We start from the raw sequence: 27250 nt of genomic DNA, 5'->3' as shown, positions 1-27250 counted from the left end.
GGCCCATCCCAGGATGATGTCGTCATTCCTATACACATATACACACACTCACACACGCATATATACACATACACACACATACACTGACACACACACACTCACACATGCATATATACACATACACACACATATACACACACATATATATACACACATACACACACACACTCACTCACACACACACACACACACGCATATATACACATACACACACACACATATATACACACATACACACACACACTAACTCACACACACACACACGCATATATACACACACACACACATAATAATAATAATAATGCATTTTATTTGTAGTGCACTTTACATTTGGAGACCAAATCTCAAAGTGCTACAGGGTAAAAACAGGGAATAAAACACCCAATGGCATGTATAAAATATAAAAACTAAGAAAAAGCTTTGGTAAAGAGGTAGGTTTTTAGCCCTCTTTTAAAAGCATCAGTGGTCTGTGGTGCTCTCAGGTAGTCAGGGAGGGCATTCCACAGGCGGGGAGCAGCCGAGCAGAAGGCTCGGTCGCCCATGGTGCAGAGCTTGGTCTTGTGGGGACGGAGGCGGTTGGTGTTGGCAGAGCGAAGGTTTCGAGTGGAGGGTTCTGGGGTGAGGAGTTCTTTGAGATGGGGGGGGGGCATTTCCATAGATGCACTGATGGGTCAGAAGGGATATTTTGTATTCAGTCTGGGAGGTGATGGGGAGCCAGTGAAGTGAGTGGAGGATCGGTGTGATGTGGTCGTACTTACGCACTCTCATCAGGATCCTAGCAGCGCTGTTCTGGATGTATTGGAGCCTCAGGAGGCTCTTGCTAGGGATCCCGATGAGAAGTGCGTTACAGTAATCCAGCCTGGAGGAGACAAAGGCGTGGACAAGTTTTTCTGCATCTGGGAGGGTGAGTGTGGGACGGAGTTTGGCAATGTTCCTGAGGTGGAAAAAGGAGGTTTTGCACAGGTGTTTAATGTGGGCCTCAAAGTTTAGGTGAGGGTCAATTTTCACACCCAGGTTGGTGACTATGGATGAGAGGGGAAGGACTTGACCGGAGAAAGAGATGCTGGTAATGGAGGATGAATTAACCTGGTGGGGGGTGCTAATTAGGATGGCTTCGGTTTTGGAGCTTCCAGGCAGGTAGTGAGTGTGGATGATGGAGATGGTGACGGCGGAACTGCAGAGGGGGGTGAGTCAGTCTTAAGGTACAGTTGTGTGTCATCAGCGTAGCAATGGAAGGAAATTCCATACTGGCTGATGACACGGCCGAGGGGGAGCAAGTAGAGGGTGAAGAGGACGGGGCCGAGGACGGATCCTTGGGGGACACCACAGGTGGGGTCCGGGATTTTTTCCCTCCCAAAGAGACGTACTCGGTTCTGTCGGAGAGGTATGATTCGAACCAATTCAGAGCAAAGTCAGAGAGGCCGATGGAGTGTAGACGGTTAAGGAGGATGTGATGGTCAATGGTGTCAAATGCTGCGGTTAGGTCAAGCAGGATGAGGAGTGAAGGGGAGCCAGCATCAGCCGCCATCAACAGGTCATTAGTGACCCTGACTAGTGCTGTTTCAGTGCTATGGGCTGTGCGGAAGCCAGACTGGAACTTCTCTGCAATGTTATTGAGTTGGAGATGGTCCTGGAACTGTGCAGCTACCACTTTTTCCAGGACCTTGGAAAGGAAAGGGAGGTTGGAGATGGGTCTGTAATTGGCAAGGACTGCCGAGTCCAAGGTGGGTTTTTTGAGGAGGGGTGTAATGATGGCAGTTTTTAGAACAGAGGGAACGTGGCCAGACTGGAGGGAAAGGTTTATGGTTTTGGTGATCAGGGGACTTATGGCACAAATGCTTGATTTAACCAGAGCGGTGGGAACGGGGTCCAGGGCACAGGTGGAGGATTTCATTGTATTGATGATGTCCTCAACCTCTCGCTGTGTGATGTTGGAGAAACAGCAGAGAGGCTGGGAGATCCCTGGCTGTGGGATGGCAGTGGGAGGAGGTGGAGTGGAGGGGCTGATGAGATGGGACCGGATGGTGTCGACTTTGTTTCTGAAAAAGGTGAAATGAAGTTATTGCACTGTTCCTCTGTGATGTCTGTGTGTGTGGGAAGTTGCGGTTTGAGTAGTTGGTTTATTGTGGAAAATAGCTGCTTGGAGTTGCCAGGGCTATTGTTAATTAAGTAGGCCTTTTGATGGTCTTTGTAGGCCATTTTGTGGACGGTGAGGCCTGTGGCCTTGAGGCGTCGCTCAAGGACACGCCCAGTTGCCTTCATTTTTCGCAGCTCTCGGGTGAACCAAGGAGCTGAGCGTGAAAAAGTAACCGTTCTTGTTTTGACTGGGGCGTGGAGGTCCAAGAGACTGGTCAGGGTATTATCGTAAAAAGCCACTGAATCGCTGGCTGATGAAAAATTTGCAGAGCAGAGGTGCTGGAGGTCCAAAATTAAGGCGTCTGTGTTAATGTTTTTGATGTTCCTGAAAGAGATTTGGCGCTTGGGCTTGGTGTGAGGGGGTGGAAATGGCAGCTCCAGTGCAATGACCCTGTGATCAGACACACCCAGGTCGTACACAAGGAGATTGCTGATGGGGGCAGAGTCAGTGATGACCAGATCTAATGTGTGCCCCCTGTTGTGTGTTGGGACGTTGACATGTTGAGTGAGGTTTAGGCAGTCCAGTAATTGTAGAAAGGCAGATGCAGAGTGGCAGGAGGGGGTGTCAACATAAATGTTTATATCTCCGAGAATAATGATATTGGCAGATGTTGTACAGAGGGTTGTGAGAAGGTCATGCATTTCTGGGATAAAGGCAGAGTTTGGTTTGGGTGGGCGGTAGATGAGCAGAATTGTTGTGGGGGAGGGGGGTTTACATTTAAATGCTAGGCATTCGAATGACGAGTGGTTAGGCAGAGAGAGGGGGGACAAATCCAGATCGAAACGGTGGAATACGGCCAGGCCACCACTGCGGCCAGTGCTACGGGATTTTTCAATGTATTTGTAACCGGGGGGACAAGCTTTATTTAAAGTGGTATAGACCCCTGGCTGTTGCCACGTCTCTGTGAGGCACATGAGGTCCAACCCTTTGTCCAGTATGTGGTCATGAATGAAAGTGGATTTGAGGTTGAGGGATTGAATGTTCAATAATTCAATTTTGACGGTAGAAGGAGTAATGAATCTCTGTATGGGGCGAAGAACTGTGAAATCCACTCCTCTTTTTCTGTGCAGCCTGTGCAGTGTGAAATCCACTTCACGTTTTCTATGCAGCCTGGAGTGAGGCAGCCTCACTATGTTTCCAGTGCTGCTACTAAATCCAGTTGCGACGATGTTCTGATGACGTGTACGAGGTGCGACAGAGCGTGCAGCAGAGCAGATGGAAGGAATTGAATGACCAGGCTGGGAGTAGACAAACTTTTGACGGGAGCTTCTATGCGTGTAACGAAGTCGGCGTAGAAGTCCAAGTTGTTTGATAACTGAAATGCACGAGGGGGTCGTGCAGTTGTTAAATTCCAGCAGCTGAGAGGGGAAATATTTCAGCATAGTTGGGTTACCCGTTAGCCAGCCAGGCTATCCAGTGCCACTAGTTGGCTGAAGGGCGGCTAGCGGAGGGCTGGCTACTGTGGAGGTAGCGGTCCCAGGCAACGAGGCCAACCCGCACCGGGGACAGCTGAAAAACTGCCCAGGGAAATACCTCACAACAGCGCTGGTCGAGACATGAGCTGGAGCGTGGTGGACGTTGAAGTAAACCAGGAGTGCAGGGGATCCGAATATGGATGACTGAAACGGCGGGTTAGACGGGCGGCAGCAGGTAGGAAAATCCGCACAAAAAGCTCAGTGCACATAATGCTCAATAAACCACGCTTAAAAACAACTAATAATCTGTAAAAAAAGTCCGTAAAATCAACTATAGATAAGTTAGATCTAGCTCAGGCGGAGAAGCAGCGGACAGTTAACTCCAGCGTCCTCTCCCCTGCTTCCTCTCACTTACTTCCTCTGCCTCATGCAGTAGGAATGCACAGTTATTTAGAGCTATTTAGCGTGTGTGTGTAAGTGTATGTGTGTGTGGGTGTATATATGCGTGTGTGTGTGTGAGTGTGAGTGAGTGTGTGTGTGTGTATGTATATATGTGAGTGTACATACACATACACACACTCACACTCACACACACGCATATATACACATACACACACATACACTTACACACACACACACACACATACACACTCACACATATACACACATACACACACACACTCACATATATACACAAATACACACACACACACTCACTCACACTCACACACACACACATATATATACCCACACACACATACACTTACACACACACACATACACACACACACTCACTCACTCACACACACACGCATATATACACATACACACACATACACTTACACACACACACACACACACACACACATACACACTCACACATATACACACATACACACACACACTAACATATATACACACATACACACACACACACTCACTCACACTCACACATATACACACATACACACACACTCACATATATACACACATACACACACACACACTCACTCACACTCACACACACACACGCATATATACACCCACACACACATACACTTACACACACACACACACATGCTAAATAGCTCTAAATAGCTGTCTACTGTGCATTCCTACTGCATGAGGCAGAGGAAGTAAGTGAGAGGAAGTAAGATTCAATTCACTGCCACACATTGCTGTGAGCCACGCTGAATTTACATTCTCCTTACATTATACACATGCTGCATGCTCAGCACCACAGTGATATTTCAAAATGCTTTTAAAACTCACCCACACAGGCATATCTTCACAAGCAAACTGTGATGATTCACACACAGGCATCTTTCCACAAGCAAACCATGATGATTGGCCCAGATAGAGTGGAGTGTTCCATATTACAGCAGTTATTAAGGGGGATTTCCAGGCAGGGTGAGAGAGTGGTGCTGGGGCTATCTGGCGGAGTGGAAGACTGTTGCCTTAGTCACTCCCAGGAAAAGGCTAGCTTTAAAAATGTTTTGTAACCATATGTGTGGGAGAAAATGCACAAATAACATATAATAGGTGAGCATCGTCTGATGAAACAGATTCCAGTGAAAACAACAATAGGTTATTTTTGGTTCCTTCTTTTTGTCAGGTTATTTTTGGTTCCTTCTTTTTGTCTGGTAATTTTTGGTTCCTTCTTTTTGTCTGGTTTGGGGGGGGGGGTTGTAAATAGGGGCTGGGGATAGTTTTTAAGGCAATCCTTTTTGAGGTTGTGTGTTTGTCGAGGACCCGGCCCTAGGCCCCCCTGATGAGAGATTGACGGGGGATGGGTTAGGAAGGAATGCATTGTTAACCCCTTGCACACGCCATTGAGGTGGTAGCAAGAACGCCCGTAAGAGGAAAAATATGTGGTTCAGAGATAATGAGCAGCCATACTTGTCAGTAGAGGAGTCTGAAGTCAGAGGACTTAGATTTAGGGTTTTAGAGAGCAAGGCTAAAGGTCTGACTGAGGCCATGTGTAGAATGTGTTCTAGCATGACCGTGGAAGATGCTCAACATGCTGAACGGGAAATTGGTGACCCAGGGAGTTTGGCGTTCAAGGAAACGGTAGATGTGATAACATACTTAGTTGACACGTGTGGGCTTGCTCCTACAGGGGAGGAGCACAATGCCTGGTTAAAGCAACAGGATGAGGAAAACAATGAAGATAATTGGGAGATCAAAGAGTATGAGGAGATGGAAAAATATAGGCGAGATAAGGAAAACGGAAGGGATGTCAATACTGAAAGAAGATTAAGAGGCTTCAAGGGCCTTCCTGATTATAGCACAAATCATTTATCGGATAGATTCAAAAGACTAGCAGTGGAGGAGTTAAATGATGAATTACACTCAGCTATTAGCTGGATTTCTTTTGTAGATCCCTTAAGGCGCCACAAAAAGGGGCACCTGAAGAGTGTATTGAGATGGTGGCATGTTTCAATAAAGAAACTTGAAAAGTGAAAGTCTCTCTCTGTCTCTCTTTCAAAATCAGGTTTTTATTTGGCAGATATCTAATGTTGACCATCACCATATGTGGGTGTATATGTGTGTTTGTGTGCCCGTGTGTGTGCATCTGTGTGTGTGTGTGTGCCTGCATGTGTGTGTTTGTGTGCCTGTGTGTGTCTGCGTCTGTGTATGTGTGTGTGTTTGTGCCCGTATGTGTGTATATGTGTGTATTTGTGTGCCCATGTGTGTTTGCGTCTGTGTGTGTGCCTGTGTGGGCCTGTGTGTGTGTGTGTGCCTGTGTGTGCCTGTGTGTGCCTGTGTGTGTGTGAGTGTGTGTGTGCCTGTGTGTGTATGTGTGTGTGTGTGTGTGTGTGCCTGTGTTTGTGCGTGTGTGTGTGTGTGTGTGTGTGAGTGTGCGTGTGTGTGTGAGTGTGTGTACTCTTCATAGTTCTGTGGCATTACCTGTTTCAGGTAGCAGGCTGATCTGTTCTGATGGAGGACAGCCAGCACATTCTTGTCCTTGCAGGTCTTCATGGCGTTGGTGTAACATTCAAAGGCCCTGTCAAGATAAACACAACAACCGCAGACAGATAACACTCATTGACGTGAACAATGACGTGATTGTATGGAAATACCCAAACACTGATGCAGCCCACTCACAAAAGGCCCCTTTCAGAATCACTGTTCCCACACAAGACATACTGCAGAATTAAAGCATTCCCTCCTTATTTGGGCAACAGTTTGTGCCCCTGCAGAGGCCTGTTACTGACAAGGAGCTGTGTGAGACATGTGGTTGTTCCCCACTTTAAAAAGTAATTCAAAAACTTCCCTCATCAACCATGACACTGAATGAAAACCTCAAAAGACCTAATTTCATAAGTAACAAGTATGATGACAACCTCTTTTTTTGTCAAAATGTTTTGGCCCATGGTGAAGTCTATTTCAGGGATGCATGTGTGACAGCTAGGTGGGGGGGTACAGCTGGGTCTGTATCCAGAAGCTCTGGTAAGTTCTAGAAAGAGGAGACATAGATACCTCGATGTGTGTGTGCATGTAGGGAGGGGGGGTGATGGTATCTTTCTCATGGATGTCATGTCACCAAGCAGCCCCAAACCTGTTCCAGCCCTAGGCACATACTTTTATCAGACATATGACCTACTTTACCAAACTAGCTTGTCTCGTTCATGCCACAAAATCCTTTTGCTAATGCATGTGCACACCTCCTACACCCAAAGTACTTTCCTTCCCCAGTTTTAATACCTTTTGCATGTGATTTGAGCTGGCTATACTATTTTTTCTGTGTTCTGTGAGACTGTGGAAAGGGGTAGCTACTTTATTCATGAACATGAACTGTTCATTAACTAGGTTCCATTCTGAGTTTCCGAATTATGATATCAAGAAAAATGATTCAATGTTAAAACGGCTTGCCATAGGTATCCTTCTGACATGAAACTTGTGGCCAATGTTACATTACATTACATTACAGCATTGCAACAATGCTCTGTGTATTGATCAGAACAAGCTAGCCAGCTTCAGTGCCGGTTTCCCCTTCAATTAAATGCGAGTGGCAATTCATTCTATTGTATTAACGTCTTCCGTGTCAACGGAACTAATGAACGGGGAATGAAAATCTGAAAGGAGGGAAAAGTTGACGTCGGAATTCAAATCTGTTTTGGTTCTCCAGAGGAGAGGTTCCCGTCTTGTAGATAAACTTTTCCAAGCTTTCGAGCCGCTTCCAGCCGCTTTGATCCGAACATGCTTTGCAGGGACGGCCCTCCCATTGAAAATTAATGGAGGCAGTGCCACCGCCTGGTGAAGCCGAGAACAGTGTGTCTTCAGCGTAGCAACCAACTAATCAGCAGCCGGAAGATGCACTTGCACCAGCAATCCAAGACACCACACAGACAATTTGGTTATTAGTTTTTTTATTTTATTTTTTACTTTGGCACACATCTCACAAGTTTGTGCTCAATTTTCAAAACCTTGGACACAAGACGCACACACAAAATGGTTTAAATAAATAAATGGTAAATGGTTTGCATTTATATAGCGCCTTTATCCAAAGCGCTGTACAGTTGATGCTTCTCATTCACCCATTCATACACACACTCGCACACCAATGGCGATTGGCTGCCATGCAAGGCACCGACCAGCTTGTTAGCAGCATTTGGGGGTTAAGTGTCTTGCTCAAGGACACTTCAACACAGCCTGGGCGGGGGATCGAACCGGCAACCCTCCGACTGTCAGATGACTGCCAGCTCTTACTGCCTGAGCCATGTCGCCCACAGTTGCAAACTTGCCAGGAAGAGGACACAAGTGCATGTTGCCCCCAGGCACAGTGAGGAAGATGGTGAGGGAGGCAAAGAAGAACCCAAGGACCAGAGTTCAAGAACTGCAGACTTTAGTTGCGTAAATGGTGAAACGGCGCCACCTGGCTGTGTGGGGGTATACAAGTTTCCCTTCGTTTTTTAAAAGACCCCAGTAGATTTTGTAAAGTGCTAATGTTCTCTTCAAAGTTGCCATAAGCTTCTTAAGCCTTTTCCCTCTCTCTCTCTCCATCTCTCCTCATCCCCCTCTCTCTCTTGTCATACCATCGTAGTGTTCCCCAAATCTTTCAGTAGCCTGCCAGGTGAGTAAAGTAGCCAGCTAGGGGTGTTGGCAGTGGGGAGAAACAATATTTTGTTGACAAAATTTTAGCTAAAAAAATACAATTAAACTAAATATATGTCTAAAGGTATCCGGCCAAACAGAAGTGTGTAGTCGGCCATTTTGCTGACAGCTGCCACATGCAGCTTGCAAGAATAATGACCCAGAGTCAATATCTTTATTGGATAATTTTATTGGTAAAATGTAACATCAGTGACATGATACAGATTATGTATCATGTCACTTTTATTTAAGCCTCCTAGACCCCCCCCCCCCCCCCCCCCCCCATTCTCAGAACTGACTGCCATCATGCAACCTTAATACCATTATAAATAATTAGAAGTAAATATGTATAGGATGATGTATAAGGAAATATACTGGATAAAAACAATATGAATTCATCATTAAAAAAAATGGATTTAAAGTGAGGACAGTGTGAACCTGTCTACTAGGGGCAAATGTAGGTGTAGGTTATGCTATTATTCAAACACTGGCCAATGTGTGGAAATGAGAGAGGCAGACAGACAGAATAATCAGAGATAAGAGAAATGTTGAGATTAGTGTCAAGCCGCTGAAAGTAAGAAAAAATAAAATGGTCAAGTGTAAAAATCGGTGACTTTTACTCCTACACCAGCGGTTCTCAAACTGTCGTCTGCACACCACTGGTGGTCCGTGAATGATTCCAAGTGGTCTGCGAGTTGATTTACTGATTTTTAAAAAGCCTAGCATATGGATTTTGCCTAATACACTCACCAAGCACTTTATCAGGAACATTTTTACTTTATTTATTACTTTATTAGGCATTCATGTGGTTATCTAATCAGCCAATTGTGTGGCAGCAGTGCAATGCATACAGTCATGTAGATAGGGGTCAGGAGCTTCAGTAAATGTCATATCAAAAATTAGAATGGGGAGAACATGTGACATTACACACATTACAACAGTGGTATGCAGAACAAAATCTCCGAACACACAACGCGTCAAACCTATGAGTGCAAAGGCTACTGCAGCAGAAGACTTAATAAGTCTAATAAAGTGCTCACTGAGTGTATATTACATTTACATTAATGGCATTTGGCAGATGCTCTTATCCAGAGCGACATACAGTTGATTCAACTAAGCAGGAGACAATCCTCCCCTGGAGCAATGCAGGGTTAAGGGCCTTGGTTTAGGGCCCAACGGCTGTGCGGATCTTATGGTGGCCGAACCCCCGACCTTGCGTGTCCCAGTCATTTACCTTAACCACTACGCTACAGGCCACCCCTTATCATCATCAGTATTATATCATCAAATGACAACAATGACTGGGACAAAAGGCATAATAGAAACCTACCAAGGAAGCGTTGCATATGAAATATTGGATTAGTTAAATCTGAGCGAGAGTTTTAAAGTCCCAAAATATCATGTTGTGGGAAATCCTGATATTAGAGAAAAGATAATGAAATGACAACGATGATGAGGACAAAAGGCATAACAGAAACTTAGCGAAGAAGCGTTGCATATGAATTGTTGAATTAAATCTGAGTGAGAGTTTTAATCCCAATTAGAGGTCTGAGTGACTTTTAAAGCCCACAGAACACCTTCTCAGACGCCATCGGAGAAACCCGTACTACTCCGTCAGTCTGCCCCCGGGCTGCAACAGGATGATCTACGCGTAAAATGGCAGGCATTTATATAGCGCCTTTATCCAAAGCGCTGTACAATTGATGCTTCTCCATTCATCCATTCATACACACACTCACGGCGATTGGCTGCCATGCAAGGCGCCAACCAGCTGGTCAGGAGCATTTAGGGGTTAGGTGTCTTGCTCAGGGACACTTCAACACAGCCCGGGCGGGGGCTTGAACCGGCAACCCTCCGACTGCCAGACGACTGCTCTTACTGCCTGAGCCATGTCGCCCCCTGGTATGCAGTCATGTGGTAGAAGGGTCCGGTGGGCCTGACTAACTCCTCCCACTGATGGATGGGGGGGCACGTCTGAACACCCCAGGGCAGGTAGTCGCGGGAGAAGGAGGTCTGAACGCCCCAGGCCAGGTAGTCGAGGGAGTAGGAGGTCTGAACACCCCAGGGCAGGTAGTCGCAGGAGAAGGAGGTCTGAACGCCCCAGGCCAGGTAGTCGAGGGAGTAGGAGGTCTGAACACCCCAGGGCAGGTAGTCGAGGGAGTAGGAGGTCTGAACACCCCAGGGCAAGTAGTCGAGGGAGAAGGAGGTCTGAACACCCCAGGGCAGGTAGTCGCGGGAGAAGGAGGTCTGAACACCCCAGGGCAGGTAGTCGAGAGAGTAGGAGGTGAGGAAATCCATACCCACCTTGGGTGGGTCGTAGGCTTGGCAGGTGTGCTGGTAGACCTGAAGGAGGCCTGATACTGGGTGCAGTGGGTGAAGGCCTCACAGGCGACACTGCTCACCGCCTTGCTTACAGGCTTGGGGGGAGAGCTGGGCCCCTCCCCCCTGGGTCCCCTGAGGGCGGAGCCCAAGTCAAATGGGGCAACGTTGTTGGGGGCATAGATGACCCTCTGCAGTTTGGACAGATGTGGCCTGGAAAAGAGGGCGCACAACTGCTTTCCCTGTTCTCTCCCACCAGTTCTCAGCCCCTTTCTTCAAACGAAAATACAAGTTATCTGCAAGTGCATTTTTGGCTAGTCAAAATACTCATTTAAGATGTCTCTAATTGCATTAGCATGTATAAGATTGACATCACTCCAATTAAATATATATATCCAATTAAAGGTAGGCTATATCTACAATTCAGTTTTGACTGTCTAAAATGTGAATTCCAGATAGGCTATCTCTGTTTGAATTAGTTATGATTAGTTGTAACTCAAATTCAAGATATCTACACTTTAGTTTTTCTCCAGTTCAAGATATGTACAACTGTATTTCGACTAATAATATCTTAGTTTCAGATATCTATATACACAATCTTCTGGCACGATTCAGTAAACCCACCATGAATCTTATGTGCATACACATTAAATTAGGCCTATTGATCTATTATTATGGTGCTTTGGTATTTCTACTAAATGCCTAGTAAGTTGCCTGCATTCCGACTGTGAACCAATGTCAGCTGTGAATTTCAAAGCTGAAGCGCCTATGGCCTGGCCCACTTTTTGAGTCCTGGCTTAGTTAATGTGCACATTCACATTGTGAAAGAGTAGCCTTCATTAAATTAGGCTACTTCTGTCAAGTTCAACAAGTCGCTACATAATAACGCGCCCGCCTTTGCAGTCAACAATTGAGTCTTTGTTCAGGCATAGACAGAGTAAAAGCGCTTCCCATACCAGGAGTCAAACCCAGGCCATCTGGGTGAAAACCAGGAATCCTAACCGCTAGACCATATGGGAAATATAGGAATCCTAACCGCTAGACCATATGGGAAATATAGGAATCCTAACCGCTAGACCATATGGGAGATATAGTAGAGGCATAAATTGGAAGGGCCACAATTGTCTAGATTCCTCAATTTAATAGCAATATATAACAAATGGGTGTGTCGAAGGTGATGGTGACAAGATTGTGTATAGGATGCCCTTTTTGTAACACGGATGCAGCGAGTTAGAGTGATGCAGCAGAAGGCAGGCTATATTATATATTATATATATAGGTTTTATTGAACAGATGTAGTTTCACTGTACTTGCGTTTACCGGTTTTTATTCAGTCTCACGTAGCTTACAGATTCACCAATGTGTCATTGCAGTTATCACTCTTAATCTCTATCTGTCAACCCATCAACTTGATAACCTTAGGGGTCAACTGTACCTCCTTATGGTGTGGGGTGGTACTGCAGGTAAGTTTAATAAACAGGTAGTCAGTGTACCACATCCCTCCCCCCTTAAGAGTGAACTACTCGGGTGAGCTTTAACCACAGTTACCATGTTTTTTTTTTTTTTATGTTTAACATCTCATGCTTGAACATAGCACAAGAATTAACTAGGAAGGTGGGTAGACTACCAGCCATCCAGTGATTCCCAGAGCGCATTCTTGCTCTTGCTTGAGGGAGCTCACTATTAACTTACAAAGTCTTTCAGGTAAGCAGGAGCCTAGTGCGTTCAGAGTGGCGCGGTCAGTGTGGTGGGTCTGCTCTCACGTCTGGCGGGTCTGGAGGGTGAACCGCAACCGTTTCAGCAGGATCAGAGACTTCTCCTTCCACTGAAGCAGGGACCGTTGAGTCTGCAGACAAGGCCTCAGCTGCTTGCTCTGGCTCCTGAAGAGTGGTAGGCTTCTCTGTCACCTCCGGCATGGACGTCTCGTCGGCCATTGTTGCACGCCGTCTCCGGATTTGGTCAACATGACGTCTCATGATGCGTCCATCTGCTGTCTGTACTGTGTAGGATACAGGTCCTGTGTTCTGCTCCATGACCGCTGGTACCCACTTGGGCCCGTAGCTGTAGTTACGGATGTACACCTCATCACCAGGGGAAAAACTTCTCCACTTACTGTGTGTGTCATGTTGTTCCTTTTGTTTAAGTTGTTTCTTACGTATCTTTGACTTCGTGTCCGGCAGTAGAAGATCCAGTGTTGAACGTAGTCTCACAACACATCACACCCAGAAAAGAACAGTAAACTGGGTTTAGTGTGGCTACTTTGTTCGTGTTTTTAACTTATCATATTTCAAGAGCAATTTTTCACAGAGCGATAAGCCGTTCTGTCATTCGGCCAGCGCACATGTGGTTGCAGTAAGAGAGCGGGATGAATGGTTCCTAGCATAGTGCCTGCCTTGGGCCGGCCCCAATGACTAACTGAACCACTGACGGCGCTTCAAAGCTTTTCCACCAGTGGGAGCTCCCACGTAACATATGTAGGAAAACGATGTTAAAAAAAGATGTGACTTGCATTTTTACCCGATTAGAATGGTTAAATCGTGGAATGAATGCATTTGTATTTAGCAGTGAATTCAATACATTTGAATGTATTGCCTTAATCATTAAATGTCATAAAACTATCATGGATAGAAATATCAGCATTGCCTACTTACTTCCATTTTAAAGATAGGAATCAGCTACATTTTGATATAAGATTTGAAAGTCTATGATAAGTGATGTTAGCTCAGTAACAATATTTTTTAAGAGGTGGGTCCCTATGTGAGTGGGGTTGGTTGGCACACTGATAATGTGATAATCCATGCATTATTCATATTAAAAATGATTACATTTAATTATATACAAATCCACGTGTGTGAGTGTGGCTCTGAGTACAATACTGTGGTTACAGTCCCATTAGTCACAGACACAGACAGACAGACAGACAGACACACACACACACGCACACACAATGTACGTGTTCTGCACCCAGTGTGGAAGATCATGTAAACCCTTCAGAGTTCCTCCACGGGCCTGGGAGTTGCAGGGCCCTTGAATTCTCATCCGCTTGTCGGGTTGCGATGGAAATATCCACCCATGTCTTGAGGCAACCCCAGTCAGGAAAACACATGATATTAGATCCAGTTATAAAGGTCTTTATTACTGCAGAAAGAGTACACCATACTAAAAATAATTATTTAGTGATCTTCACAGTTACTTTAACCTGTGCAAACTTGGCAAGCACTTCATTCAGTGAAACCTGCTCTCTTCCTCCTTATTGCAAGGCCTCGGAGTGGGAATTTCCTGGCCTGCTCATCTGGCTCAAACACGGTCATCCCGTTTCATAAACAATGTTGATTAGAACCGAGAACATCATGTATATATTAAAATAAATGAGAATAATATGGCAAACATGAATAACACTGCACGCAATTTTCAAATTCAAAATGCCTTTTTGGCATGACAAGTGTAAAAGAAGTGAGGATTCATTTGAATGTTTTGCTCAAACCAGCCGTTTTAACAGATCAGTGCCCCTGCATAATGCTCAGTACTGTGAATTCTGAACACTTGGGAGTTAAAACACCCCAATCAACCAACACAAATATACACACACACATACATTATAAATAGGGTGATTCATGATTATTGTAAGAAGAAAGAAAGCATCAGAAAATGTGTTCATAAGCATAACCGTCTTTGGATTATACTATTTATTAAGCTGGAAATTCAACGTATTGCAAGAAGTTCAGTTGTCCATGTGTTACGACAATAAATAGCAGACTGACAGTTAATAGAAATACAATGTTAAAACACCAGGCCCACTTAACCAGCATGTGATTTATTGTAAGAGGGTTAAGCTACAAGCAAGTAGAACAGAGGGCACAAGCAGATGGTTTAAGATGTAACATGATTTTGTTGAGTTAAATCGCATCATAGTCGTTATTTTATCGGGGAAAACAGGTGACATCCCGTAGCTGTCCTCATGAAGAGTGGATATGGAACATCCATAATGTGTACACAATATTTTTTTTAACGTTATTTTTACATAACGTTCTGAGACTGTTTTACCTGAAACTCTGCAGAAAAGGCTTTCATTCAAAGACAAAAGTACCATTACAAGCTATTACTTAAAAGCACAGTCTATACAAAATATTTCAAAGAAAATTTACACTGTTGAGTGATGACATTCATGTCTTCTTTTAAAAGCAAAATTTCCATCTAAATCAAACATTTGTGTCTTATGCCTATTTCATTGCTAAAAAAGGAGGCAAATTAATTGCATTTACTGGTAGATTTCCTGAGCCATGGATGCTGGTGGATTAGTTTGCTTATCAAAAGTGTTAAAAAGGATGCATGTGTTATTAATGTTATTGTTTATAATCTTAGAGAAAAGGGATTGTCTGGCACTTATTTCTGAAGATTCCCTTTATAGGCATTGTAACGAACCTGGAGATATGATTTTCTCCATCTGCGCTCTGCTTTACTTATCTTTATCTTTCTGTGATTTACTTTTTTGTATATCAGTATTTTTAGTTTGGCTAAGTAAGCAGTGTTTGGCTAGTTCAGGGGTTTGGTCATACTTTTGCTTAGTTTGTTTGTTTGTTTGTTTAAAAAATAATAATAAAATAAAAATAAAAAATAGGCCCTTATCTTTGTTGTGCAGGTAGCAGTTGAAATGGTACCTCCCTCTAGGGTCTTTCAGCGCACTTATCCCTGGTTATGGGTATGCACTTTGTTGTACGTCACTCTGGATAACAGCGTCTGCCAAATAGAGAAGGGGAGTCCAACTCCATGCCCTCAGATGTTTCCAGGCCCCTGAGTGACATTTCCATTCGCTTGACCTTGAAGAGCACTCATCTCGTTCTCGTTCCCGGCATTCCCATCAGGAGGCGCAGCGTTCCGAGGACTCGTCCTGTCCCGTCTTCGGCAACACAAACATGCACACACTCCCCTCTGATTGGTTAATGTAGAGTTCAGTACGGTTCAGTTAGTTAACGGCAGTTGGAATAAGCAAAGCAAGAGGGTACATCTGTGAAATACATGCTGGTGCCGATAAAGTTTGACGTCATTGGACTATTGATTGGAATCCATGACAAACTTAAGACGCAAAGCTCTTCACACACGGAATAATCCGGCCCTGTTGGTCTGCGTGAGAGCTGAGTAGCTATGCTCCTGTGGCCTCTGCAGGCTTTTGCTTCCTGCCTTACTTCGCTGTTGCACCAGGGGGTGCACAATGTACCTTAGGTTTAGTTTTGTGACTGCTCCATAAGACACACTTGTTCTATCCTCTACATGAGCGCGGTAAAATCTTCAGGAAACGCTTGCATACTGTGGCTGTAGCAGGTGCATATGCTTGATCTCAAATCTCAGATGAACATATGACGGATTAAAATATTAAGTCTGCACAAAGTTGTGAAACGGAGGGGCTCCCTGCATTACATGGACAGTTTCACTTGTAGAAGAGACTACGGCACAGCTGCACCAGCTTAGCAGGACACACGCAAGTGGCCAGTTCAGCCATTAAGAGCTGGTGTTGTCATGAAACCCAGGGTCGGATTCCGCCCCCTTCGCCCACCCCTGATCCATACACTACATATGGTACACACCGTTACACCAAATGTACACACTCACACCCCCCAATTCAGTTTAACAATAATTTTTGGAAACCACGTACTTTGTTCCATACGATGATACCGATAACGACAGCGACACCGATAAGGACACCGATAAGGACACCGATAAGGACACCGATAAGGACACCGATAAGGACACCGATAAGGACACCGATAAGGACACCGATAACGACACGGATGTCAACACCTATGAGCACAAGAACGATCAGTTAATGGACACCTTTGTCAACAGGGAATCATAAGGCACGTTCCCTCTCCCCTTCCCCCTGCACTGCCTGTTACAGACATGGAGGTTGCCAGCTTGAATCCTGCATACATAGTAGCTGTAGGAAACTTCACATTACCTCCTACACTTCACCAAATTGCAGCACGATCTGAAAATGATAGAAAGGACAGATGAAATGGTTGATTTCTGAATGAGATCAGCAGACAGATTCCTTCAGTTCCCTTTCCTTTCGCTCAGAACTCACAAGGCCCGGTGTCTGGGGTCATGGTGTTGGCGGTAGTGTTCATCAATTGGCCTGTGTAACAAATAAAAATGACAAATTAAAACTCTGTACATGCTGTCTCAACACCATAGAAAGCAGAGAGGGTTATAGATAAAGATCTACAGACAGCCTCTATGGTGCCCCAAAATGATCTCCATGTGTGAGTGCATGTCAATCACCCTGCAAGGCTACACTCTCATTAGGCCACAGCGTGAGTGATGATCAGCATGCTGGGTCTGATCTTCCAGCTCACAGAGAGCGCTTACCAGGGGGAAACTTGGGTCCGGGAGACAGGCCAATATCAGCGCACGCTGCAGAGATGCTTCACCGCACATGCACGCACGCACGCACGCGCACGCACGCGCACGCACACACGCACACAAATCAAACCAGCAACCCTCCGACTGCCAGACCACTGCTCTAACCTGCTGAGCCAATGTCCCCCCGGTCATGATTACACAACTGACATATGACCGCACACACGTCCACAACACTACACACAGTCCGACAGATGGGGAAACCGCATTAAATTAAATCTCCCTTCATGAAAGTCGTTGCAATGATTGCAAAAAAATGAATAAATAACAGAAATACAGTTTCAGCTGCCTGGGGCATTTTTAATGATGAACAATGTATGAATAGTTCTGCATTCTCGATTTTTACAACAGAATCATCTGGCAGCTTCCCATATCCTACTGTCCCACCATCTCGACTCTACACCACAACAGCAGAACACGCAAACTGGATCAAGTGCAGGAGTACTCATGCACATCCTTGGAGGGGATAGCCTTCATGCCTTCAAAGGTAATGAGCTGGTCAGACTGCACCACAAGGCTTCCGTTCATCAGCTGACACGGCTCATCTGGCTTCAGGTTGTCCTTGCAGCAGTTTTTGATTCCCAACGTTCTGTCCAGCCATGTGCAGTTATCACCTCTGCATATTTTGAGGATAGGTGCTGCGCATTGTGGGGGCAGGCAGACTGCACACTGCCCGGAGACACGGAAACAGAGAAGGGGTTCACGTGTTTACACGAGTGAAAAGAGCAGGGTTCCCGTCAGTCATGACAGGACATCCAAGACCAAACCATTTAGGGGTAAATGGTAAATGGTTGGATCGAACCGACAACCATCCGACTGCTCTTACCTCCTGAGCCAATGTCGCCCCCGTGGGGTGTGTGAGGGTGGGCACTGGTGGAGGTGGACAATTAAATTAGTTAAATTAGACAAAATGGAGATTAGACTAGATGGGATGAGTGTTCTGATCTCACACCTCACACTCAAACCCATACATTCTGTGAGCAGTTATGTTCATAAGCAGTCCAATATTTTGATGAGAATAAGACAAAAGCAATCAATGAAAGTTACAGACAGTTTAATGGGAGCAGAATGACCAAAAAACCACCACACAGGGCATGCCATGTTCCATCCATCCATCCATTATCCGAACCCGCTTATTCTGAACAGGGTCGCAGGGGGGGCTGGAGCCTATCCCAGCATACATTGGGCGAAAGGCAGGAATACACCCTGGACAGGTCGCCAGTCCATCGCAAGGCACACACGCCATTCATTCACACACTCATAGCTACGGGCAATTTAGACTCTCCAATCAGCCTAACCTGCATGTCTTTGGACTGTGGGAGGAAACCGGAGTACCCGGAGGAAACCCACGCAGACACGGGGAGAACATGCAAACCCCGCACAGAGAGGCCCTGGCCGATGGGGATTCGAACCCAGGACCTCCTTGCTGTGAGGCGGCAGTGCTACCCACTGCACCATCCGTGCCGCCGCAGGCCATGTTAATACCTTTAGTTTAATTAAAAAGGTATTAATGAATTCAATACATTTTCATAGTACTTATCATTTGTCTCCATTAACAGAGGTAACATCACTTGTGAATATAACATAAGTAGCCCATAAAGTCATATTAGCGATCACCTCATAGCCTTGGCTTACAACACACACATACCTTTTCCCACCAGAGGGAGCTAGGGCTACATAAGTACGTACTGCAGGCCAGGTTTACTGACAGAGATGAAGTTTTGTTCTGGGCTAAATTGAGCTTTGTACAGAGGATCTCCATTCAAAATAGAAATGAGTCTAGTACTAGGCTCAATCTGTCTTTTTGGTCTGAAAAACAGCTGAACCTCTTGACCACATCAGCATGCTTTTATGCATTCAGTTGCTGCCACATGATTGGCTAATTAAATACTTGCATTAACAAGCTGGTATACAGGTCTACATAATATAGTTGTCAATCACTGTAGGAGCCTCAGAGGAGAATATAAAGTTTAATCAGGTTCAAGACAAGTAATCCAGTGACACTATTGGTGCACATTCTGGTCCAGTACATCAGAAATGTGTCCACATGGAGACACAAGAGAACTGGCTCCCAGGAGCCAGAAGGGTCGACAGGGATTACTGTGCCCCAAGATGTGCCTGGTTAGCTAAAGTCAAAACTTCAAAAAGACAGAACATAATGTTGTGCAGCAACCTTTCATTAAGTCACCTGTTCTGAGATTTTCTTACTAGAACACTACGAAAAGACGGCAGGCTGTCGCGTTTGTCACTGTCAAACAGTGCATTTTGTGGTTTCAGGGTCTTTGTTGCTGCAATTCCTCTCATTGCCATTAGATGTCCGAATTGTACCTTTCAATGATTAACGAAATGGAGCACACAGCAGCATATTCCAATATATCAGTGAGCATCTATCCATAATATAATTTAGTTTCCATGTGTCCTTTTGGAGTCTCCTTCCCCAAATCACAGTTGATTCAAATGTAACTCTCCCAGTTTATTTAACCGCAACATCTAATCGCAAACGCTGTACGTGGCGTCACATAGGCTACGACTTTTGTGATAGCTATTGTTACCGAGTGGTAGCCTGTGGTAGAGTGTGCATTAGTGTTCTCCAGTGGGTTTGTAGCATTTTCTCCAGGATTAACTAAGTATTACTTCTTTGTGCTGTTTCTAGCCAAGTTTAGTAGTCACTGTGTTTCTGCTGTTTATTTATTTGTTTGTTTGTACAAGTGGTGTTTATTTAGATTGCGGTGAAACAGGGTTGTGTGTTTATTTCTCTCAGGTGAGCTAGGCTATAGAGGAATTCTCCAGAAAAAGCAGATGCATCAGTGCACATTTGTCTTTGACTCACTACAGGACCCAGCGATTACCTCACACAGGGGGAAGGGGAAGAATATTTATGCCTCAACAGGAGGATGCAATAGTTGGGATGGTCATTGCCAACAACAGCATCAGACAAGACATACATATTTCCAAACATTGACAGTGTTAGCACGACAACCATTTCAAGAGTGCTACAGAAACATCAGATCAGGATGAAACAGTTGTACCCTGTCCCCTTTGACAGGAACTCTGAGCGTGTCAAGGAACTCAGGTACCAATATGAAGTTTATGAAGGTATATGTTAAGGTTTATGACCACCACCCACATGAACAGATGTCACTTCTAGATGGTAATGGCTGCTGGGTGTATGGACATAATAGTGGAACACATCCAGGGCTGGATAAGGCACGCAGAGATGTTTTCCGTGGTATATGGCAAGAGATAACATTCGCTGTGATGTTGATGAAAATCTATGGCCAAAAGCAGAGGACAGGATGGATGGGCCAACAGTAGACTTCTGATACCGATAGGCAGACAATATATGTGCAAATTACTGTATATAGTGTAAATATAGCTATTTGGTATGCATTTGTTATTGACTCATGTATTTTGAGTAATTGATTGTATTGTATTTTTCTTTTCTAAACTGCAGTATATTGCACTGTGAGCAAATGGTAAAATACTGGAAACCCCCTGACGAATACTGTTGCTTTTGTGATTCGTTTCTTTATCATATTTTACATTACAGTAAAAATTGTTATTCTGGGTTTCCAATACAGTATATCAATCATTCATTTACAGTTTACTGTGAATTTACCACACTCAGTCATGAGAGGCAAACCAACTTTTGAGAGGCAGCTAGAGGTTGTAACGGCTACAGTTAGAAACAAACTGTCATACTGCCTCACCCGCTCACCCGCTCACCCGCTCACCCGCTCACCCGCTCACCCGCTCACCCGCTCACCCGCTCACCCGCTCAAACTCATCCCAGACCCGCCTGTTTCAGTTTCACTCATCACCCTCCACATGCCTGATTGTATTGTATTTCTCATTTCAGAGACGCTCTTGAGGAGCACCGTGCGGGCCCTTTTCCAGATAAGACGGGCCTGCTGAATGAGGAGACAAGACGGCAACAATTAAATATAAAAAGAGATAAAAAATACACAAAAAATACACAAAAAATACACAAAACATCAAACATTAAATATTAAAAGCCATTTTATAAAAGTGAGTCTTGAGCTAGGACTTAAAAATGGACACGGAGGAAGCTGTTCTGATATCCAAAGGAAGGCTGTTCCAAAGTCTGGGCGTGACGACCGAGAAAGCACGATCACCCTTCGTTTTCAGCCTGGACTTTGGAACAGCCAATAATGCCAAGGAAGATGATCTGAGTGTGCGAGAAGTTTGATATGATGTTAAAAGGTCAATGATATATTCCGGAGCAATGCCAGCCAGTGCTTTAAAAGTAATAAGTAAAATTTTTTAATTTACTCTAAATTCAATAGGAAGCCAGTGTAACGTCGCTAGAACTGGGGTAATATGGGCCCTTCTATTTGTCCTAGTCAAAAGTCTGGCTGCTACATTCTGCACCACCTGGAGACGGGATATGGATTTATGACTTAGACATGTATATATGGAGTTACAATAGTCCAGACGTGAAGAAACAAAAGCATGAATGATTTTTTTTGTATCCTGTAATGGTAACATGCATCTGATTTTTGAGATATTTCTTAAATGGTAAAAACAAGTCTGGATTACTTTTGTCATGTGGAGATTGAGATTAAGTTCTGAGTCCAAAATTACTCCCAGATTTCGAGCAGTACTTTTCACATTATGTGCAAAAGGGCCAAGGTTTAAACGAATTTGTTGAGCGATCTCCGGTTTTCCAAAAATTAAAATTTCAGTCTTATGGCGATTAAGTTGTAGGAAGTTGAGCCATCCAGCGTTGAACATCAGTTTGGCAGGCTCGTAAGGTTGACAGTGTGTTAACCTCATTGCGTTTAACCGAAAAAAAAAAAAAAAGTTTTACTAATTCCTATGTGCCTAATAGCGGGGTAGAATTAACTATACGGTTTTCAAATGCTGAAGAAAACATTTCAGCTGTTTGTATGTTGATGAATCGAGAACGAAAAACACATTTATCATTTGTACATATAACTGGAAGTTGGACATCAAATAAGATGCTGAGATGATCTGAGACACAAATGTCTTTCTTCTCAAGGCTATTTAGTTCCAGACCAAGCGTAAACACTAAATCTAGCGTGTGCCCTTTATTGTGCGTTGCACCTGACACGTGTTGCACTAGGTTAAAATAATCTGTTAGTTCCAAGAATTCGGTGGAAGCCGAATCTGATATGTCATGCACGTGAAGATTGAAATCTCCAGGAATAATCAATTTGTCATTTTAACACCAAAAAAGATAAAAGATCTGAGAATTCTAAAATAAAATCCTTGTTTGGTTTGGGGGGGGCGATCAGCCTCCACACACGGAACAGGAGCATTGCACTACAGAGTAAACATGAGCACTTCAAAAGAAGAGAAATCATTCACCGATACAGTGTTACATTTGAACTGACTTTTGTATAACACAGCTATGCCTCCGCCCCGGCCATTGGATCTGGGCTTATTAAAAAAAATTATATTCGGGCGGGCATGCCTCAATAAATTTACACTGATCATTAGAATTCACCCATGTTTCTGTAAGCAATAGGAAGTCACAGTTAAACGATGTAATATAATCATTAATTCTAAAAGTTTTGTTAGATAGTGATCTAATATTCAGTAGACTGCAGGTAATATGATCACTAGAAGCGACATCAGTCTTTTCCAGCGGAGACGCGCGTTTCACTGGACGAAGATTTCGATAGTCAATTTGAGGGAAATGGCACAGTCTAGGACGGCAGCTGGACCAAAATGAACACATATTAGTGTCCGCATGTTTGTGTTTATTCAACCTGCAAAGTTCTGTGCGAGAGTATGTAAACGCCTGGGGAAAGTACGGAGCTGTTGAATTGGCCTTTAAAAACAGAAATCCAGGATAAAATATAATAAGCAAAAGCAAAAACAATCCATCTGGAGAATGCATGGTAAATAATCCAAAAACTTAGTTTCGCAAACGAAGTAGAGATCCCCCGGTAACCAGGAAGCCGCAGTAGCCTACCACCCTGACCCAACCTTCAGAGCAAGGACGCCAGATTATTAAAACCACGTTAGCCACCAAAATTGCAACTACCGATTTACCAGCGCCTTTGAGAGGGTCGAGCGGCAACAAGCAACTCAGTCCACCCAAAAAGCCAGCGGACCTGCAGGCAAGGAACTTACCGACAAAGCCGAGCGGAGAGCAACTGAGGGAAAGCTCGTGAAAGGCGTGATGAGAGCCGGTGAGTGTAGGCTACCACACGCATACAAAAATCCAGCAGGGAGAAAGACCAAAAAATAATATAAAGGTATCCAGTGGGCCTAGGCCAAGGTCAATAGCCCTTGGTTTTAATTGTTTTCGGAAAAGACGCCAGGATCCACTTGATAGATGAGTCTGTGTTAGTTTGTCGGTGTTGTTTTAGACAGAAACGGCTAAACATAAAACACGAAAAACAAACACAGTCCACCAGAGCAGTGGCAGCCAAAATGCGCCAGCGTTCGTTCCAAGTGTGCGGTAAAAGCACTTCGAAGAAAAGTACAAGGTTTCTTCAAATATATGAATGCAGAATGCATGTTTTGAGCAGGCGGACAGGTTGTGTTAACCGTCTTGTGTGTGCATCTTGTGTCCAAGGTTTTGAAAATTGAGCAGAAACTTGCGAGATTTGTGCCAAAGTAAAAAATATTTAAAAAAAACTGTAATAACCAAACTGTCACCATGGCCAAAACATTTTGAGTAATCATACTTGTTACTTCCTAAATTAGGTCTTTTGAGGTTTTCATTCAGTGTCATGGTTGATGAGGGAAGTTTTTGAATTACTTTTTAAAGCATTTGTTTAATCCAACCACTGTGCTGGGTAAACAATACACCACATTGAACTGAAGAGAAACCAGACAAGAGGGGACACAAACCCCCACACTGAACTGAAGAGAAGCCAGACAAGAGGGGACACAAACCCCCACACTGAAGTGAAGAGAAGGCCACACCACAGGCTCAGAGGTGAGTGGTACTGTACTCATGCGGTGCTGTGCGTGCACTTCCATGCGTGCTTCACAGGGGTTTTTGAAAAGGGGGGCGGGTGGTGGAGGGGAACAACCTCATGTCTCACACAGGTCCTTGTCAGTAACAGGCCTCTGCAGGGGCACAAACTGTTGCCCAAATAAGGAGGGAATGCTTTAATTCTGCAGGATGTCTTGTGTGTGTGTTTGCATGTAATGTGTGTGTGCTGGGGCTTGTTTGTTTGAATGACTTTTTTCCCCATCAATTTTGCAATACATATTAAACACAGAACTTATTCACAAATTAAAGCTTATATACTTCAATTTTTTTGTTGATTCAATAATCTAATCGTTACACATACCAACTCAGCATTGTTGACTCATTCAGTTGACATTAAGGTGTGGGAACAGTGATTCTGAATGGGGCCTGTTGTGAATGAGTTGCATCAGTGTTTGGGGATTTCCATACAACTGCATGATTGTTTGTGATAATGAGCATTATCGGTCTGTGGTTATTTGAGTGTTGTGTTTATCTGTGCGCCTGCATGCGCTACATTATACCTGTACTGTGTGTGTGTGTGTGTGTGCGCGTGTGTGTGTGTGTGTGCGTGTGTGCGTTTGTATCTATCAATGTTTGTGTGTATATGTGCATGTCTGTGTTTACATGTATATGCGTCTGTAAAATTGTCAGCACCAGCGGACTCCCGCCCCCTCCACGGTCCTATTATTTTCTATGCTGAACCCACCTACCTAGCCGTTGGGAAGCGAGTCGGCGCCGGCCCCGATGCTGGATATCGCCTTAGTGTTCTGCAGAGCGGGAGACGGAACTCTCCGCCCTGGTCAGGTCCTGCCGTCTCCCCTCGCAATGTTGTTCCAGGGAAACAGCGCAGCGTCCTTAGGACCAGCCCGGTCCTGCACGGCGCCACTCCTTCCCCAAATCCCGCAACGTTCCGCGGCTCTGTCCCGGCGCAGCTCGCTCCAAAAGTCTCTCTGTGCAGCGGTACTAGTGTCCGGGTTCGCTGCCACGGCAACCACCGCAACCTCGGAAGACCACTGCCCAAACCGAAAGAGGAGAACAAAGAAACATTACCAAAAACCACTCATACAAACAGAAAACTAACCAAACTGTTTAAAAACCTTGAACAACATTCAAACACCTCGCGTCTCTCTCTCGCGTCTGCGACTTACTTGCTTCTTTTAAGCACAGCCTCGTCAGACAAACACGAAACAGCTGCACCACGCCCCCAAACCCGGTAGCTGGCACATCAATCACGCATGGATACATGTGCACGCCCAGCCCCAATTAGTTCTCCGGCAAATTCAGCCCAGCTGTCAGGTTCCATTAAAACAGTTTGTCCTAAGGACGCTGCGCCGTTTCCCTGGAACAACATTGCGAGGGGAGACGGCAGGACCTGACCAGGGCGGAGAGTTCCGTCTCCCGCTCTGCAGAACACTAAGGCGATATCCAGCATCGGGGCCGGCGCCGACTCGCTTCCCAGCGGCTAGGTGGGTGGGTTCAGCATAGAAAAGAATAGGACCGTGGAGGGGGCGGGAGTCCGCTGGTGCTGACAATTTTACAGACACATATACATGTAAACACAGACATGCACATATACACACAAACATTGATAGACACACACACACACACACACACACACACACACACACACACACACACACACACACACACTACAGGTATAAAACATTAAAACAGTTTGTTTTAATGACATTTTTTTTCTCCAGATGGTGACCCAATCCAGTTAAAAGATGAGGGGAATAAATGCTTCCAGGCGGGTGAAGTTGACAAGGCCATTGAATGTTACACCAACGCCATGAAGACCTGCAAGGACAATAATGTGCTGGCTGTGCTTAAAAGAAGCAAGTAAGTCGCAGACGCGAGAGAGAGACGCGAGGTGTTTGAATATTGTTAAAGGTTTTTAAACAGTTTGGTTCGTTTTCTGTTTGTATGAGTGTTTTTTGTTAATGTTTCTTTGTTCTCCTCCTCTTTCGGTTTGGGCAGCGGTCTTCCGAGGTTGCGGTGGTTGCCGTAGCTGCGAACCCGGACAGTAGTACCGCTGCACAGAGAGACTTTTGGAGCGAGCTGCGCCGGGGCAGAGCCGCGGAACGTTGCGGGATTTGGGGAAGGAGTGGCGCCGTGCAGGACCGGGCTGGTCCTAAGGACGCTGCGCTGTTTCCCTGGAACAACATTGCGAGGGGAGACGGCAGGACCTGTCGAGGGCGGAGAGTTCCGTCTCCCGCTCTTCAGAACACTAAGGCGATATCCAGCACCGGGGCCAGCGCCCACTCGCTTCCCAGCGGCTAGGCGCAGCCGGGGCTCCTTACACGGAACTTTGTGCAACTTCTCTGTGGGGGAAGGGGGTGCCTAGTAGTTGGGTGGGTTCGGCATAGAAAATAATAGGACCGTGGAGGGGGCGGGAGTCAGCTGGTGCTGACAATTTTACAGACCCGTATACATGTAAACAGACTTACTGACAAGGACCTGTGTGAGACATGTGGCTGTTCCCCTCCACCACCCGCTCCCCTTTTGAAAATTGAGCAGAAACTTGCGAGATTTGTGCCAAAGTAAAAAATATTAAATAAATAAAAAAACTGTAATAACCAAACTGTCACCATGGCCAAAACATTGAGTAATCATACTTGTTACTTCCTAAATTAGGTCTTTTGAGGTTTTCATTCAGTGTCAGGGTTGATGAGGGAAGTTTTTGAATTACTTTTTAAAGCATTTGTTAAATCCAACCACTGTGCTGGGTAAACAATACACCACATTGAACTGAAGAGAAACCAGACAAGAGGGGACACAAACCCCCACACTGAAGTGAAGGCCACACCACAGGCTCAGAGGTGAGTGGTACTGTACTCATGCGGTGATGTGCGTGCACTTCCATACAATTGCATGATTGTTTGTGTTAAT

At 45.0% G+C, this 27250-nt stretch overlaps 2 long non-coding RNA genes across 2 annotated transcripts; one reads left to right on the top strand and one right to left on the bottom strand.

The window, feature by feature from the left end:
• The first annotated feature begins 3312 nt into the window (after positions 1–3312).
• On the top strand, positions 3313–27052 carry LOC133140987 (uncharacterized). The gene is made up of 4 exons (XR_009710039.1): positions 3313–3787; positions 21242–24319; positions 26062–26200; positions 26339–27052. It is a non-coding gene; the product is annotated as an uncharacterized LOC133140987 (long non-coding RNA).
• LOC133140989 (uncharacterized) lies at positions 13939–25460 on the bottom strand. The gene is made up of 4 exons (XR_009710042.1): positions 25069–25460; positions 17048–17098; positions 16922–16951; positions 13939–15897 (listed from the first exon to the last, which is right to left on the bottom strand). It is a non-coding gene; the product is annotated as an uncharacterized LOC133140989 (long non-coding RNA).
• Positions 27053–27250: the final 198 nt, after the last annotated feature.

This window comes from Conger conger, chromosome 11, assembly GCF_963514075.1.
Source record: "Conger conger chromosome 11, fConCon1.1, whole genome shotgun sequence".
NCBI classification, from domain to species: domain Eukaryota; kingdom Metazoa; phylum Chordata; class Actinopteri; order Anguilliformes; family Congridae; genus Conger; species Conger conger.
Note: the sequence above shows the minus strand (reverse complement) of the source record. Positions and strands in the feature narration are given on the sequence as shown.